Below are 15,843 nucleotides of genomic sequence, written 5' to 3'. Positions count from 1 at the left end.
GCATTGAATATGACATTGTTAATCAATTCATTAATATACTTTTTTTCAAAGCTTAGCTACTACAATTTCCGGAATGATTGAAATAGTATAAGAACCTCATTTTGCATTTATATTAAAGGGACGCGCAAACAAATGTGATTTTCTTTTTAAATATTACTAATATTCTAATTAAGTTTTTGGTCTCACCCATAACACATTCAAATACATGTACGTAGTTAATATAATTGCAAGACTGTAGCCTTTAAAATATTACAATTTAAATGATTAGTATTTTAAAGATTTTAGATTCGTTTAAGGTTCATCGATACTCTGATAAGAGAGATAACTCTTAATTACATAAATGCCTATTATTCCTTTATAAATTTTTCAAGTTGAAGTGTCACTTTTGTTCAACTTTGCCCCGCAAGCTACGCTAGCGCTATAATTGCATTTTACCTATGAAATTACATTTCCTATGGAAAATCATTGAGGTTCAATTAAGCAACATTTTATATGAGGCATTAGGAGCCTTGAAATCTTTAAATTGCTTTGTAATCAGTTTTTTATCAATAAAATGCAAAGATGACTTGACCTGCGTTCTTATATATGAATTTATGGTTATGAGATATTTTGTGTGAATATGGTATATTATTTATAGACACAGAACAAATGGTCACGTGACTAAAATCTATTCACAAAATTCATGCGTTCTCTAACTACATGCAAAACACGCACTCCTAGTTAAGATATTATACTGATAACATATTTTATTCAGAACGTTATTTGTATGGTGTGCTTATATATATACATTGTACCTTTGTAAGTAAATTATACTCCTTGATAAGGTGATATATCTTTTTATCCCTGGTTTCTAATGCTGTATTCGTCTGATGTCATCCCTGAACGTTCTCTCCAATACCGCATTAAACTAATTCTCCAATCCTAATGGTGGAGGAGGGATATATGTATATATGAATATAAATTATGCACAAATTTAAAGTAATGAACAGTATTTTTTATAATCACAGTCATCAAATTCCATCTTTTTAGTTGGTCAGAAGAAAATTCTCGTGAGAAGAAGTCATCTGTTTTAGTTCTTGTCTTACAAAAATGATGATTGATTGCATGTTGTTTTACATCCTATTTTAAACTCTTTCACTCATATAACTGCTTGATCAGAGATGTTCCAGCAGAATTGGCGGAGAAACTAGCCTTCCTGCATTAAAAACAAAATTCATTCATCAGTCTTAAGCCGGATGCATGTCCTCTCATTTGAATGAATTTGTGCTATCTGTTTCATTTGTAGTCTGTAGTACAATTCAGTTGAAAGTACTGGGAAGTTCAATTTTAAGCACATGAGCAACAAATAAAAATACCTAAAGAAAGTCTTTAATATTCTAGTTTTGAATACAAACATGAATGTTACAAGTTATTTACACAATTACGTGCATAATAAAAATGTTAAAATATTAAAATTAAATATCCTTAAATTAAAAAAAAATTAACGCAAAGATATAAGGAAAATACAACTCCTAATTTTCAAATGTTCAAGAACATAATACCCTCATACGAACTGAAACAAATAAAAAGATTAAGTAGCCATGTACCAATTGCTTAAAGTATTTATCATTAACTGGTTGAGGAAGTAAGAAATATTTAATCAAAGGAAATTGAAAATGTTGCTACCATAATCAAAACGTTATGTTAGCTTATAAAATTATAGCTTTATTACTGTAAAAACAAATATTTGCGTGGGGTCAATTTTTCGTGGTTTGAGTAAAAACTCTTGGTTCATGGGGATTTGAAGTCGTTGATGAAGAATTCTTTAGTAGTTATGTCCGTAATATTTTACATTTCGTGGTGGACATAAATTCGTGGGTCTGCTCATACCTAGAAAATAACGAAATTTTTTTTGTCAATCTTTATTTTCAACTACAACAGAAGTTGGGATAATATATCCTAAGATATTACCGGCTAATCCCCACTTATGGTGCCAGGGGCCCATTTTATTGGATAAATTATATCTTATATGTAGATATGTATGTGTAATATAAATAAATATATATAAATATAAAGACATAGAAATTATAGATGTAAACATCATATGAATCGGAATGATGCACTACCTTATAAATATAAAAATATGCAAATATTTTTTTTTTGCAAATAATAATAATAAATAAATAGATAAATAATTGAATAATAATAATTAAGTCTCGCTGCCATGGGGTACATCTTCCACCTCACAGAGTCCATAATAATTACCCCCACCTGGCAACACTACTGAAGGACAGACCCCTTCAGATAGTCAGACTATTATTATCACAAAGCTATCGAAATATCATAGAACCATTTATATGTAAAGATTACATCTAATTTTTTTAATAAATCTTATTTTGATACATAAGGTTTCCCTTTACATAATACAAGATATCATTTTATATTTTCATCTCTGTTTTCTTATCTTAGCTTCATTTTTATCTTACACAAAAAAAAAATGCTATGTAAGATAATAAATACGTCAGTGAAACAGTCGTTTTTTTTTGTTCATAGAAAAAAAACAAAACAAAATTTTTGCATTTTATATTCAAATTCAGACAGTTTTCTATATTTTCCGAAATCATTTCTACATATCTACAATAAAAAATTTGGTGTTTAACTTTTGTATCTTCAAGTGATTCACAAAAAGGACATTTATTCGATACATTTCTATTCCATTCAAATAACAAAAATCAACCCCCACAAATATTTAACAATATATGAATTTTCTTGCATTCTGTTAGAGTTTATGAGGAAGTTAAAATTGAATCTCTCATTCAAGAGATTCAATTGAATCTCTCGGGCATTGGTAATGGCGGTGAGCAAGACGGACGTTTGGTAGACGGCTCCGTAGAGACTGGCAATATTGGCAGTAGTACCCGCTCTTTACATATCAAAAGTATGTTTCTATTTTATACACTGAAAAAGCTTCTACTTTTGTGAGTTATTATTGATATTTGTCGTTTGTGGGGCATAATTTATGGAGAGTTCCGTGTTCGAGTAGTGCACGTGAAAAGTGTTCATGTGAATCAGTTCAGTGTAGTGTTGTGCAGTAAACAGATTACCGGTGCTTGAAAACAAAAATTGCGGTTTTAAAAATGTCCGTCAGTCAGGGTAAAAATAAAAGGTCTGGAAATAGGAGTGCATCTGCCAATGTTAGTATTAGTGATGATACAATCGGTGAAAAACAGTCGGAAAAACAATCAGAAGGTGGTGAGATATTGAAAAGTATTTTGGCGGATCTAAAGTCTTTGAAAGAAAGCGTCAAAAAAACTGTGAAAAATGATGATCTGAAAATTATTGTTAGTACCATTGTCAAAGAAATCATTTCTGACCACAATAAAGAAATGGAAGTAATGTATGAGGAAAGAATAAAATCATTACAAGAAACTATTGATAAGCAAAGATCCGACATAGAAAAACTGAAAACAGAAAACAATGAAATCAAACAAATTGCCAACTCAGCACTGGCCAAATCAAACTGGAACGAACAATACTCGAGAAAAAACAACATTAAATTACATGGGGTGAAAGAAATTAAAGGAGAAAATGTCATGGAGGTCGCACAAGAAATTATTAAGGGAAACACAGGGGTGGAAGTTCCGGAGAGTGATATCATTGCTATACATCGTATTCCGGGAAGACCGGGTTATCAACGGCCAATTCTGATGAAAATGAGAAACAATACGGCCAAAACCAGGATTATGATCCATCGGTCAGCCATGAAGAAAAACACGGATTTTTCGATTCGCCTCAGTGATGATGTGACCTACTTGAACAGCAAACTGATAAATAACCTACTCGAAAACCCCAAAATCAAGGCTGCATGGTATTTCAACGGGCACATCTATGGCCAAGTGGGGGAGGAAAAGGTGGTGTTTGACATCTTTGACGACATAGATGAAAAAATAAATCCTAAAGAAGACCAGGAGTAAAATCTGCAATCCGGAAATTACTATACTACGCACAGGTTCTGAGATTACACGGCACAGATAAACAACCGGTATTGAGCTACTACCTATACGGACATTCCATACATGTGGTTAATGGTATGAATTATTGCCAGGACAATCCTCTACTGACATTACTGTAACGCAAAATATGTTTTATTTTTCTTTTCATGTTTTTCTTCTCTTACTTTCCTCTTCTTTCTCTTTTCGTACGGCATGTTTTCAACAAAGTGATAAAATCAAACCTTTCATTTACAGTCTGAATTCCAGTCGGTGTCAAGTCCCAATGTCATTACTCTGTTTTGATGGAGGTTAAAATATTATCAGTTAACTGTCAAGGTCTGGGTGATGTCGCAAAACGTAGAGATGTTTTTCATTATATATTTAAAAACACTTAAATATAACATATATTGCTTACAAGACACTCACTTCTCATCTGAAATTGAGAATGAAGTGAGAAACTTATGGGGTTATAAATGTTTTTTTAGTTCTTTTACAAGCAACTCCAGAGGTGTTGCACTTCTTGTAAATAACAACTTTGATTTCAAGGTCTTATCAGAAAAAGGTGATAAAGATGGAAATTTTCATATTATTAAAGCTTGTATTCAAGGTCATGAATTAGTAATATGTACTGTATATGGTCCAAATAATGACACTCCGAGTTTTTTTGAGAATATTGAATCATATTTAGAGGACATGAATTGTAGTAATATTGTATGGTGCGGGGATTTTAATTTAGTATTGAATCCAGAACTCGATTATTTTAATTATAAACATGTAAACAACCCAAAGGCTAGAAGTAAATTATTAGAAATTATGGAGTCCAATGGATATATAGACCCCTTTAGACAACTACATGAAAAACACAGAAGGTATTCTTGGCGCAAGAAAAAGCCTTTTAAACAGAGTCGTCTTGATTTTTTTGTCATGTCAGAAACACTTTTACCTCACCTTAATAAATGTAACATTGAAACTAGCTATAGATCAGACCATTCAATGATTTCTTTGGTGTTAAAATTTCATGACTTTAAAAAAGGACGAGGCTTCTGGAAGTTTAATAATTCTCTTTTAAGGGACAAAGAGTACTTAGATAGCATTAAAGAGGTCATTAGTAATATTAAAAAGCAGTATGCTGTACCAGTTTATGAAAGAAAATGTATAGATTCTCTTCACGACAAAGACATATGTTTTACTATAAATGATCAATTGTTTCTTGAAACTCTTCTAATGGAAATCAGGGGCAAAAGTATTTCATATTCTTCATACCTAAAAAAGAAAAATGAAAATGCAGAAAAAAAATTAAGAGAAGAAATAAATAAACTTGAAGAAAATATTACAGATGAAAATATTTCTGATTTGGAAAACAAAAAACAAGACCTTGAAAATTTAAGAAAACATAAATTACAAGGTATATGTGTAAGAAGTAGGGCACGATGGGTAGATGAGGGAGAAAAACCTACAAAATATTTCTGTTCTCTAGAATCTAGAAACTATACTAGTAAAATAATACCTATGCTAGAATTAGATACAGGGGAGATAATCCATGATCAAGCACAAATTTTAGAAGAAACAAAGAATTTTTATGACAAATTATATTCTGAATCTGTATTGAGTAAACCACTGAAAGAATTTGAGTCAGATCTAATAAGTGAGAATTCTCCAAAATTATCTAATGCAGAAGCTGAAGAATTAGAAGGTTTCATTACTTTACAGGAGGCTTCTAGCACTTTAAATAAAATGAAAGCAGACAAATCACCTGGTTCTGATGGTTTTTCGGCAGAATTTTTTAAAGTTTTTTGGAAATACCTTGGAGACTTTGTTGTTAGATCAATTAATTATGCATATGAGAATAATCTTATGTCTATCACACAGAGACATGGTATAATAACGCTTTTACCTAAGGGGGATAAGCCAAGACAATTTCTAAAAAACTGGCGGCCAATAACACTCCTAAATACTGTATACAAAATTGCATCAGGTTCTATTGCTAACAGAATAAAAAATAAATTGGACAAATTGATAAATAGTGATCAAACCGGATTTATTTCAAATAGGTACATAGGAGAAAATACACGTTTAATTTATGATATAATGCAGTACACAGAAGAAGAAAATATACCAGGCTTGTTGCTTTTGATTGACTTCGAGAAAGCTTTTGATACTATTTCATGGAATTTTATTCAGAGTTCCTTACAGTTTTTTAATTTTGGTCCCTCAATACAAAAATGGGTGAAATTGTTTTATACCAATATAAATTCCACAATTAATCAAAGTGGTAATTTTTCACAAAGATTTAATATACAGAGAGGGTGTAGACAAGGAGACCCCCTATCACCCTATATCTTTATCTTGTGTGCAGAAATTTTAGCAATAATGATAAGAAAAAATAAAAAAATCAAGGGAATTACAGTAAAAAATATGGAAAAGAAAATATCCCAATTAGCAGATGACACTTCAATCCTTTTAGATGGTAGCAAAGAATCATTAACAGAAGTGATGAAAACATTAAAGAAATTTTCAGAAATGTCTGGTTTGTACATCAATTGTTCGAAATCCCATGCAGTTTGGATCGGTTCCAAAAGATTTAGTCAAGAAATACTAAGTAATGAGTATAATCTTAAGTGGGGATGTACAAGATTTACCTTACTTGGAATTCATTATGATGTTGATTTGAATGAAATTGAAAGACTCAATTATGAACCAAAATTAAGACAAATAAAAGCTGTAATTAGTCAGTGGAGTAAAAGATATTTGACACCTATTGGAAAGATAACTGTTCTTAAAACTCTAGTTTTACCACTATTAAACCACATACTAATGGCTATTCCAAATCCACCAGAAAACCTTTTGAAGGAACTGGAAAAATTATTCTTCTCATTTGTATGGAATGGTCCTCAACACAGAGTAAAGAAAGATGTCTTAGTGAAAAAATATGAAGAAGGTGGACTAAAAATGATAAATATTAGAGCTTTCACTGCATCACTTAAATTATTTTGGATGAGACAGCTTATACTGTCAGATAAAGGTTTACAAAATTTTTTACCTAATCTAGATTTGATAAAAATATTAACATGCGGCATTGAATATATTAAAAACATCATGAAGAATCTTAAAAACAAGTTTTGGAAAGATGTCTTTGAGGCTTGGATTGAATTAAATAATAAAAACTATAGTTTATCCAAGGTTGCAGGAGACATACCAATTTTTTATAATCCTAAAATTGTCATTGGTGGGAAAGTTATTTATAATAAAAATATGTATGACTTGAATATTAGATTTATTAATGATCTTATAGATGAAAATGGTTCCTGTTATAGTTTTGAGGAATTTTGTGGCATATATCCAAATTTAAGGCTTAATTTCTTAGATTTTGCAGGTATAATACATGCTGTAAAGGCATGGATGAAAGCAACAGACACTAATGATATAATTGCAAAATTACCTAACCCATTAATTTTGTCCAGCACTCATTTTCTTTCAATGTGTAAAAAAGCGAAACAGTTTTATGAATTAATCAATGTAAATGATATTGAACCCACTGGGAAAACAAGATGGAATGATATTTTTAATTTAGGGGAAAGTGAATGGAGAAGGATTTTTAAACTTCCATTTAAGATTACAAAAAATAGTAAACTGCAATGGTTTCAATACAGAATTCTAAATAAAATACTAGGTACAAACTCATATCTATGTAAAATAAGGAAAAGAGATAATAACTTATGTTCTTTCTGCAATATGGAAGAAGAAACAATAATACATATTTTATGGGAGTGTGACAATGTACAAACCTTCCTCAACAATTTTGAAACATATTGTGAGCAAAAGATAGGGTTACAACTTTCATTTACAAAGCAAAATTTTATTTTGGGATTTCTAGTAAAAAACAAAGACATTCATAACTTGCTGTTCCTATGGATAAAATATTATATATATACAATGAGATGCTTAGGAAAAAAATTAGATGTCAGACTTGCGACTTCACATATTAATTTTTTTTATGAAACTCAAAAATATTTAGCATATAAAAATGGTGACAGAGAGATTTTTGACACCGACTGGAATCAGTGGAATCAATTGTTTTTATGAAATGAAAAAGTTTTTTTGTTTATTTATGTAAAAGAAATAACATGCCATCTCTCCCTCTCCCTCTCTCTCCCCCTCTATCTCTCTTTCTCCATCTCTCTCTCTCTCTCTCTCTCTCTCTCTCTGAAAAACCAATCTGTACTATGATAAAATGTGTATTTTGATTTATAAAACAGATTGTGTAAAATAAATAAAGAATTAAAAAAAAAAAAAAATTGAATCTCTCACTAGGACACTCTAACTAAGACATATTTTCAATAACAAGTTATGACTGGTACATATGAAATAAGGGGAATCGCCAAAATACAATCAATGAAAACAAAAGATTTAAAAAAAAAATTAACAAATTTGCAAAACAGTAAACCATTTCACTAAAGACGTTTGTTTGGTCGGATCAGGTGCCATAGGGAATTAACATTTTAGTTTTATAAATATGTGAACACTCAAAGACAAGACAGATAGAAACATAGACAGCCAAATGCGCTTATTTCTATAAATGTCCATAGTGCGCTTAATATACCGTATAAGTGGTAGCGAGAGACATATTTATCGATTTATCCTTAGAAATAGGTATTTCATTTTAAGCGAGAAGTAAATTAAGAGATATTATAAAAAGCCCACTAAAGAAGCCATTACAACTGAAACGCAATTAATTTTTTAGCGGTCTCATCACCTTCGCTAATAATGCCAAAATTAAATCCTTGCTAAAAATTTTGCTTTGTATCAGTCTGTTGACTGAAAAGTTAACGATTTTCACAGAAAACAAATCATAAAAAAATCTTGACTAAAGAAAATATACAACAGAGAAAAGATTGTGAGAGTAAACGTCTGATGGTTATGCAATAACACAACATGACGCTAATACTTTCTCAGTCTTGGTGCCTCAATATATGAGTTCCATTATATCTTGTTCCAGGCTTCCTTCGCTAAGTCGTAGTATTGCCTGTATAAACAAAATTTTAGAAGTTTTGACTCTGTAAAGCTGTACTGTTATAGATTATATACCATTAAATCTGATAGATTGAGTTTACAAGAAAATTAGCAGATATATCTGTTTCTCCTACAGAAATGTAATAACTGGCCGTCATAAAACTTGTATCTCCATCAACAAGACAGGAATACATTCTAATAAATAAATCACTACCTGCAAGAGAAGGTGTCATTTGCAAGCCTTCTAGCCTATAGATCGATAGAAAGGAATTTCTTTCTTGCATTAATTAAGCAAAATATAAGCAGTCACTAGTTGATGATACATTGTAATGCAGTGAAGAAATAACTTAGCAATTTTGATACAATTCAAAATAAATGATATAAATGATGCGAACACTTAATTTTTTTTTCTTTAATTTTTCACCTTCAGCCTACAATTGTAACAGTTAAAATAGATTTATCCTATATCACCTGACATAAATCCCTCCACTTCAGACGACAGTCCTCTTTCTCCATGACACTAGTTGCCGGAGTTTTATGTTCCACTTCGTTCCTATAAACTCGGATCCTCTCTACGTCATCAGTAGGAGATTTCTGTCCCGGGTCCGGTGTCTTCCCCAGCCTTTGGTCGGGGTAGGAAGGTTTGGTCCGTAGTTCCTCAACAGTTTGTACATGATGGTCACATCAAAGGCAGAAGAGGTTGGAATCGATTTATCGACTGTATGATCATATCAAAAATATGAAATAACATAAATATTTTCTGAAAGATAAACTTTTGAAAGAAAACTTTTAAAATAAAAATGTTGTGTAAATGAAATAACTTTTTAAAAAAAATTTATTTTATCAAACAAAAATAAATTAATGAATTAGAATTTTAAAAAAATAAAATTCAATCCCTTAGGAGTTAGCTTTAAAAAATAAGCATTTTGATACTTTCGTTTAATATTTCGTAGCGGCAGTCTTGTGCATCGAAGTTTTCTCCTATATTTATTGTTTTTTTTCCTTAAATTTTTTTATAGAGACGTCACCATATACCAATGAAGGCCTTCAAATTGCGACCTTTACAAGGCATTCAGGGGCATTCAGCAGTGGGGATCTCTATCGTGCAACCGCATTGCCGCGGGGCCTCAGTTTTTAAGGTCTCGTTCGAAGTACTCACAACTTTCACTTCAGTTGCTACGCATTTTTTTTTATTGACTTAGGTCAGTCGAGGCGATATTCATAATCACAACTTCTTGATGACGGAAGATATGATTTAACCACGGTTTTATTTAAGGTGGAATGCCACATCAATTTTTTTATTTTATAGATCTTGAAGTCATCCTTTTGAAGCAATGGTTTCAGAATTGAAAGGCTGATATTAACTCTTAATTATTTTATATTAATTTTTTTGTATTTTTTCAAAGAAAATGAAACAAAAAATATTTATGTCCAAATAAGTTTTTTTTCCGAATTAAAAGTTTGCTGTAAATGAATGCATCCTATGAATATCTTATAATATATGTAAAGAGAGGCTGGTTAGACTTTTTAATTTTTTTTTTATAAATTATTTATGAATATAAAACAAAATTTTTAATTTTAAATTTTAATTTTAGAATCACTAAGGACAACATGTTTGTCAATCATATTTTAAAAAGAAATTAATATGAAATGGAGAAATTTTAAAGAAATTAATTTTTTTAATATTTGGACCTAACCCGATCAAAATTAAACTCATCCCGATCAAAGTTAACACAAAATGAATAAAATGCGAATTTATTGCCTTTTCATGTTTTACAATGAAGAAATCTATTTCATTGTCAGGTTTTACAATAAAGTTTTAGCCCGTACATCACCTAATCTGACTAGTGATCTTGAGGAAGTTATTTATTTCCAATAATTGTACAATTATGGTTGAAATCGTTTTAATTATGATCGGGCGTGGCCAAAAATTAAAAAAATATATATATTCTCTAAAATTTGGCTATTTTGTTTCAATTTCTTTCAGAAATATAATTGATGAACATGTTCTCCCCAGTTGTGACTGGTTTTGAAAAAATGTTAACGATAGTTTAAAAAAATATTCACAAATTGTGTGCTTATTTTCATATAAAAAATACTTTATATATATATATATATATATATATATATATATATATATATATATATATATATATATATATATATAAAAAATGATATCTTTACGGCTTTTCTTTACATATTTTATTAGGTATTCATGTGATGCATTCATTTAATTTACAGCAAAATTTTTACAAGAAAGCAAAGAAAGCATCTACTTTGGATGTAAATAATTTTTTGAATTTTCTTTGAAAAAATACAAAAAAATCATAAAATAATTAAGAGCTAATGTCGGCCTTCAAGCCTCAAACCATTGTTTTCAAAGGTTGACTCAGACATCTAGAAAATAAAAAAGTTAGTGTGGCATTCTTCCTTAAGTTTTAGATTCCCTTATCATTCCAGAAAGATCAATGATATTTTTGCTGTATTCTTTGAAATTTTGCATTGTTATAAAGAAACAAAAATAATGACAGACTCAGCACATCATAAGAAGACAAACAATGTTTAAACTTTGGTCAAAGATGTTTACTTGGTGAATCAAAAATAAAAACCGTGCAATAATAATTTAAAATCTGGGATACCTGGAAACAGTAGATCACATTGGTCTGTATTGAACTGTTTACGTAGGTTTTCTTTATTTTTCTGAAGTAACATAAATAGCTCTGCCGGAGGGAAGACCTTGTCAAAGTACATCTGAAGAGCTTCTCTGCCACTTTTTGTGAGTTTTTCGAAACACTGAACTCTGTATCTTCTCATTTCAGGTTCTGGAAGATTCCTACAAGCCCTATTTTCAACTAGAGCGTCAGGGTCTGAGGTAGAAGTGAAAAGAAATGCATATAATTCTACTGAAAGAAATTTCAAGGTCATTTTTGAGTTAAGGTGCAAATTCATGTAATATGTTTATTTTTCGATGAAAAAATACCTGTTGACTCTGCAAGTACATCCTAAAAAATATGAAACAAACTTTTGAATGATATATTAGAAATATCTTAGTAAACCATAAGTTTTCAAAATAAGCATTTCATGTAAGAATGCAAAAAATTTTTTGTTCAATGATATTTAAGATTCAATTTTGAGTTTATATATTTATGTCAGATTTTCAGGATGATCAAGTAATACGGCATGAACAATAAAGATGATCGACTGTTTTTAGCATTCAAATTTCAATATATATGAATAAATGTGATTCTCAGTTACCAAATTCACGTGAAAAAATATTTTATATAAGGCAAGGTATTCAACAAGTAATTATATGCATGTTCTATAGTGATTTTATTCACATATACTTAGAACATCAGTGATGATTACCTGATTCCAGTAAAATAGCAGAGTTGATTCATGTAGAATATGGCTGTTATTCAGTTCATGTTTTGGGCACAGCATAGTCCCCTCCTTTAACAACTGCTCTTCTTTAACGAAGCAATCATCATGTTCATGAAATACTTCCTGCTTTGAGCATTGGAACCCAACAGTGTACATGTCGATTTTTTTGTGATAATTCTCCAGCAAATCATTCAATAAATGTGTGATAATCTTACGAACTTCCAATGCAACCTTCTTGGTAACTGAAATATTTGTCGGTTGAAACACCTGTAGTTGTATGGAGGAAGGATTCACGGCCAAAGCGACTGCATGCAGCTTATACGCAAAACAAGCAACGTTTTTGTAAAGGCAAAGTCCATTGTCTTGTAAAACTCTCCATTCTTTGTTGGTCCTTGTCAAACAGGAAACGATCAGACGGAAGTAGAAGAAATATGGCAGGAATTCAAATCGAAAGACCAACACTGGTGTTTTGTACTCCAAAGAGTGAAAATAGTTTTCCTCAGCACATCCAAATGTGCGCTTATTTGCACACGGAATATAATGAGCAACTGTTCCAACAACAATTAAACCTAAACGTTCCATATATTGAAGAATATGTTCTTTGTACAGGTGTCTATTCCAGATTTTCAATTTGAATTTTCCCAATTTCCATAGGTCATTCAAAAGTGTGTCTAATATATGACCACTTTTGTAAAAATCTAACCAATCACGCCTGTTTTGTGCAACATCCCTGACGTGGTTTGGGTCTGTAATGATGTTCTTGAAAGAATCAATGAACCACTGGATATCAAGGATTACTGTGTCAGAAAGTGCTCCCTCATGGAAGTAAAGAATTACCCCAATATCATGGTAAAATTTCAAGATGTCTTCTATTTGCGCACTTTTTGCTTTATTTTGACCAAAGCATTTGTCGGTTAATTCTGCCACTGACATCATTTTTTTCCCTTTTTTTCTCAATTCTCGAAAAACTACCTCACATAAAGCCCAGTCTATGGGGATGCTTTCTTTCCATCTTTCTTCTCTTGCAATTTCAATAATACACTTTTCTAAATCAAAAAGTCCATCAAAAAATGGTGTACCGTCTGCATGGAAACCAAGAACAAAGCATCTCTTCCTGTCTAAGTGCGCCTTCAAATGTTTGTTGAACTGCACGTGATCCAGTATTTTGTTGTAAAACGCATCAGAATTCTGCAAAAATTGACATAGATATACATATTATATGGTAATTTTTTTTTCTAAAAGGGACATCATGTGCAAAGTTTGCTTTTTTTCTTTAGGATGAGCATAAGTAAATGTGTAGGTACAAATTGAAAAGCTATAATTTAATGAAGAGCATATTCCTAATTTTAAATTTTAAAAACTATGCATGCATACCTGGCTTTTGACTTTGTCAAGATAAGTTCCAGCGATGATAACTGGGGCATTGCAATCACAATAGGTGTGGACAGACTTCAGCCAAAAAAGGAGATATTCTGTGTAAAATGAAGTTGATAAATTATGTGTTCTCTTCTTGCGTGTTAAGTGTGCTGCCTTCTCGATATTTACTACAAAATCTATATTTTGCCAAGTGAAATGCAAGTGCATAGTAAAAGCATGTCAATTTCTCAAGGCTGTAATTATATCTGACGCCAGATGTCAGGGACTTAGCAACAAAAGTATTTGGTGTATTTATATCTATTAGATAGCATTTTGATTGAATTCATATTTTTCTTCTCATTTTACCTATTTACCTATAATTTGGTATGCCAATGGCATGAACAAAAAGAAAAGCTTCTACAACAGATTCATCTCTATAAATGTAATAATGTATTGTTTGGTATTTCTCGTGTAGAATGATTATCCTTGGGTTTTCAAATTTATTGCTGTGATATAAGAATAAAAAAGTATACTTATAATGTGTGAAAGAAAAGTTCTGCTAGCCCTAAGGTATGATATGGAGGGAGTTTCAAGTGACATGAATGACACGCCATTCTCAAAAATCTAACCATTCAAGGTACTCTAGATACTTTTTGTTCATACATGTATTGTGTATCAGTGACGTTTAAATGTGACATCCAAAAAGATATAATGCGAGGGTTGTCCGGTAAAATCGTGGACAAGTTGTCTAATGTAAGAAATAAATATCGCTGCGTTCTGAAATTTTCACTGTTATTTAGTACATATTTTATTAATATATTTCAAATAAATTTCAAATAAATATATACATAAATAAACAAATTATGAGATTTTATATTATGTATTGTATCGCCTTATGGCGCAAGGATTATAACGATAAAGTGTCTAAATTAGTATCATGTTTAATTTAATCTTTGCTAAAAATGAAGTTGGATAAGTCCGACTTAAATTGAAAAATTTCATTGATAAACATATATACTCGATTCTCCTTCAACGGTTGAAGAACCAATTAGCACAAAAAAAAACTTCTGAAGATTTATTCTCAATATTCTCGCCATCATTCAACTAATAGAAAATCTCATATGGGCGGTCGACTGTGACAGCGTCGTTTGGTATTACAAATGGAGTTTGTCAATATGTTTGTGCTACCAGGCAACCGATAAAAAAATACTTCGCTAAAAATATTCCCATTTCATTTGCATACTTAAAATCTGGTGATTTTTTTTATATTTTTTTTCTTCTTTAATCATTTAAAGTCTCTCAAGGTGTCATAACAACATCTTAATTAAACTGAACTGTTCTCCGCTGCGCCCTTATGACATAGAACGTCGCCATTTTTTGTGCGTTGTGTTTGCCACTTTCCCATTTCGAATGCTCGAGAAATTGCCAAAAATTGACCAAATGCATTGCAATTTTCAAAAAGACTACAAAAATGATTGTGGAATTGAATGTATAAATATCTGTCATATCGATCTGTCTGTTTTCTCGAAAAATGAGCCCACCATGGTCGATAATCTCGAAACTGTATTCTATGCAAGCTTACGCATTACTTGATATGTACATGTAATAAATCTTTGTATGTCTGTGTTGTTTGCTCTAAAGGGCATATCAAGTGTCATTTGGAAAGGGGAATGTCAAGGATGTGTTTAAATTAACTATAAAGTAACCAGCGCAATTTGTTGTGTTTTGGAACATAATTTATCGTGTAATGAAAACACATGTGTATGGCGCAGAAGGAAAAACGTACGCTCAACTAGGACCTGGGGTCCCCCGCAAATAGTTCGTCATTTTGCGTAGTAATAAAACATTCTAGGAACTCTCCAGGCATCAAAGGCACAAAAGTAAATTCATCGATATCAATACGGAGACCTCAGGTCACCTTATATATTAATTGAATTTTATCAAGATAGACAATTTTCTTTGTCTTACTCAAAAATTATCATATTTATAACTTTATAAAGATCAACTTTCTAATATATATATAAGCAGAAACATGAAAGTAATAAAGGGTGACCAGAGGTAACCTCATATTGTACATCAATAGGGGGCTCAAAAATAAATCACCTTACAGGTCAGTAAGGGGACC

Source organism: Saccostrea cucullata, unplaced genomic scaffold (assembly GCF_032062105.1).
Source record: "Saccostrea cucullata isolate Sc308-1 unplaced genomic scaffold, CSIRO_AGI_Scuc_v1 ctg7863, whole genome shotgun sequence".
Taxonomy (NCBI): domain Eukaryota; kingdom Metazoa; phylum Mollusca; class Bivalvia; order Ostreida; family Ostreidae; genus Saccostrea; species Saccostrea cuccullata.
The sequence above is the reverse complement of the archived record's forward strand: the minus strand, read 5'-3'. Positions refer to the sequence as shown.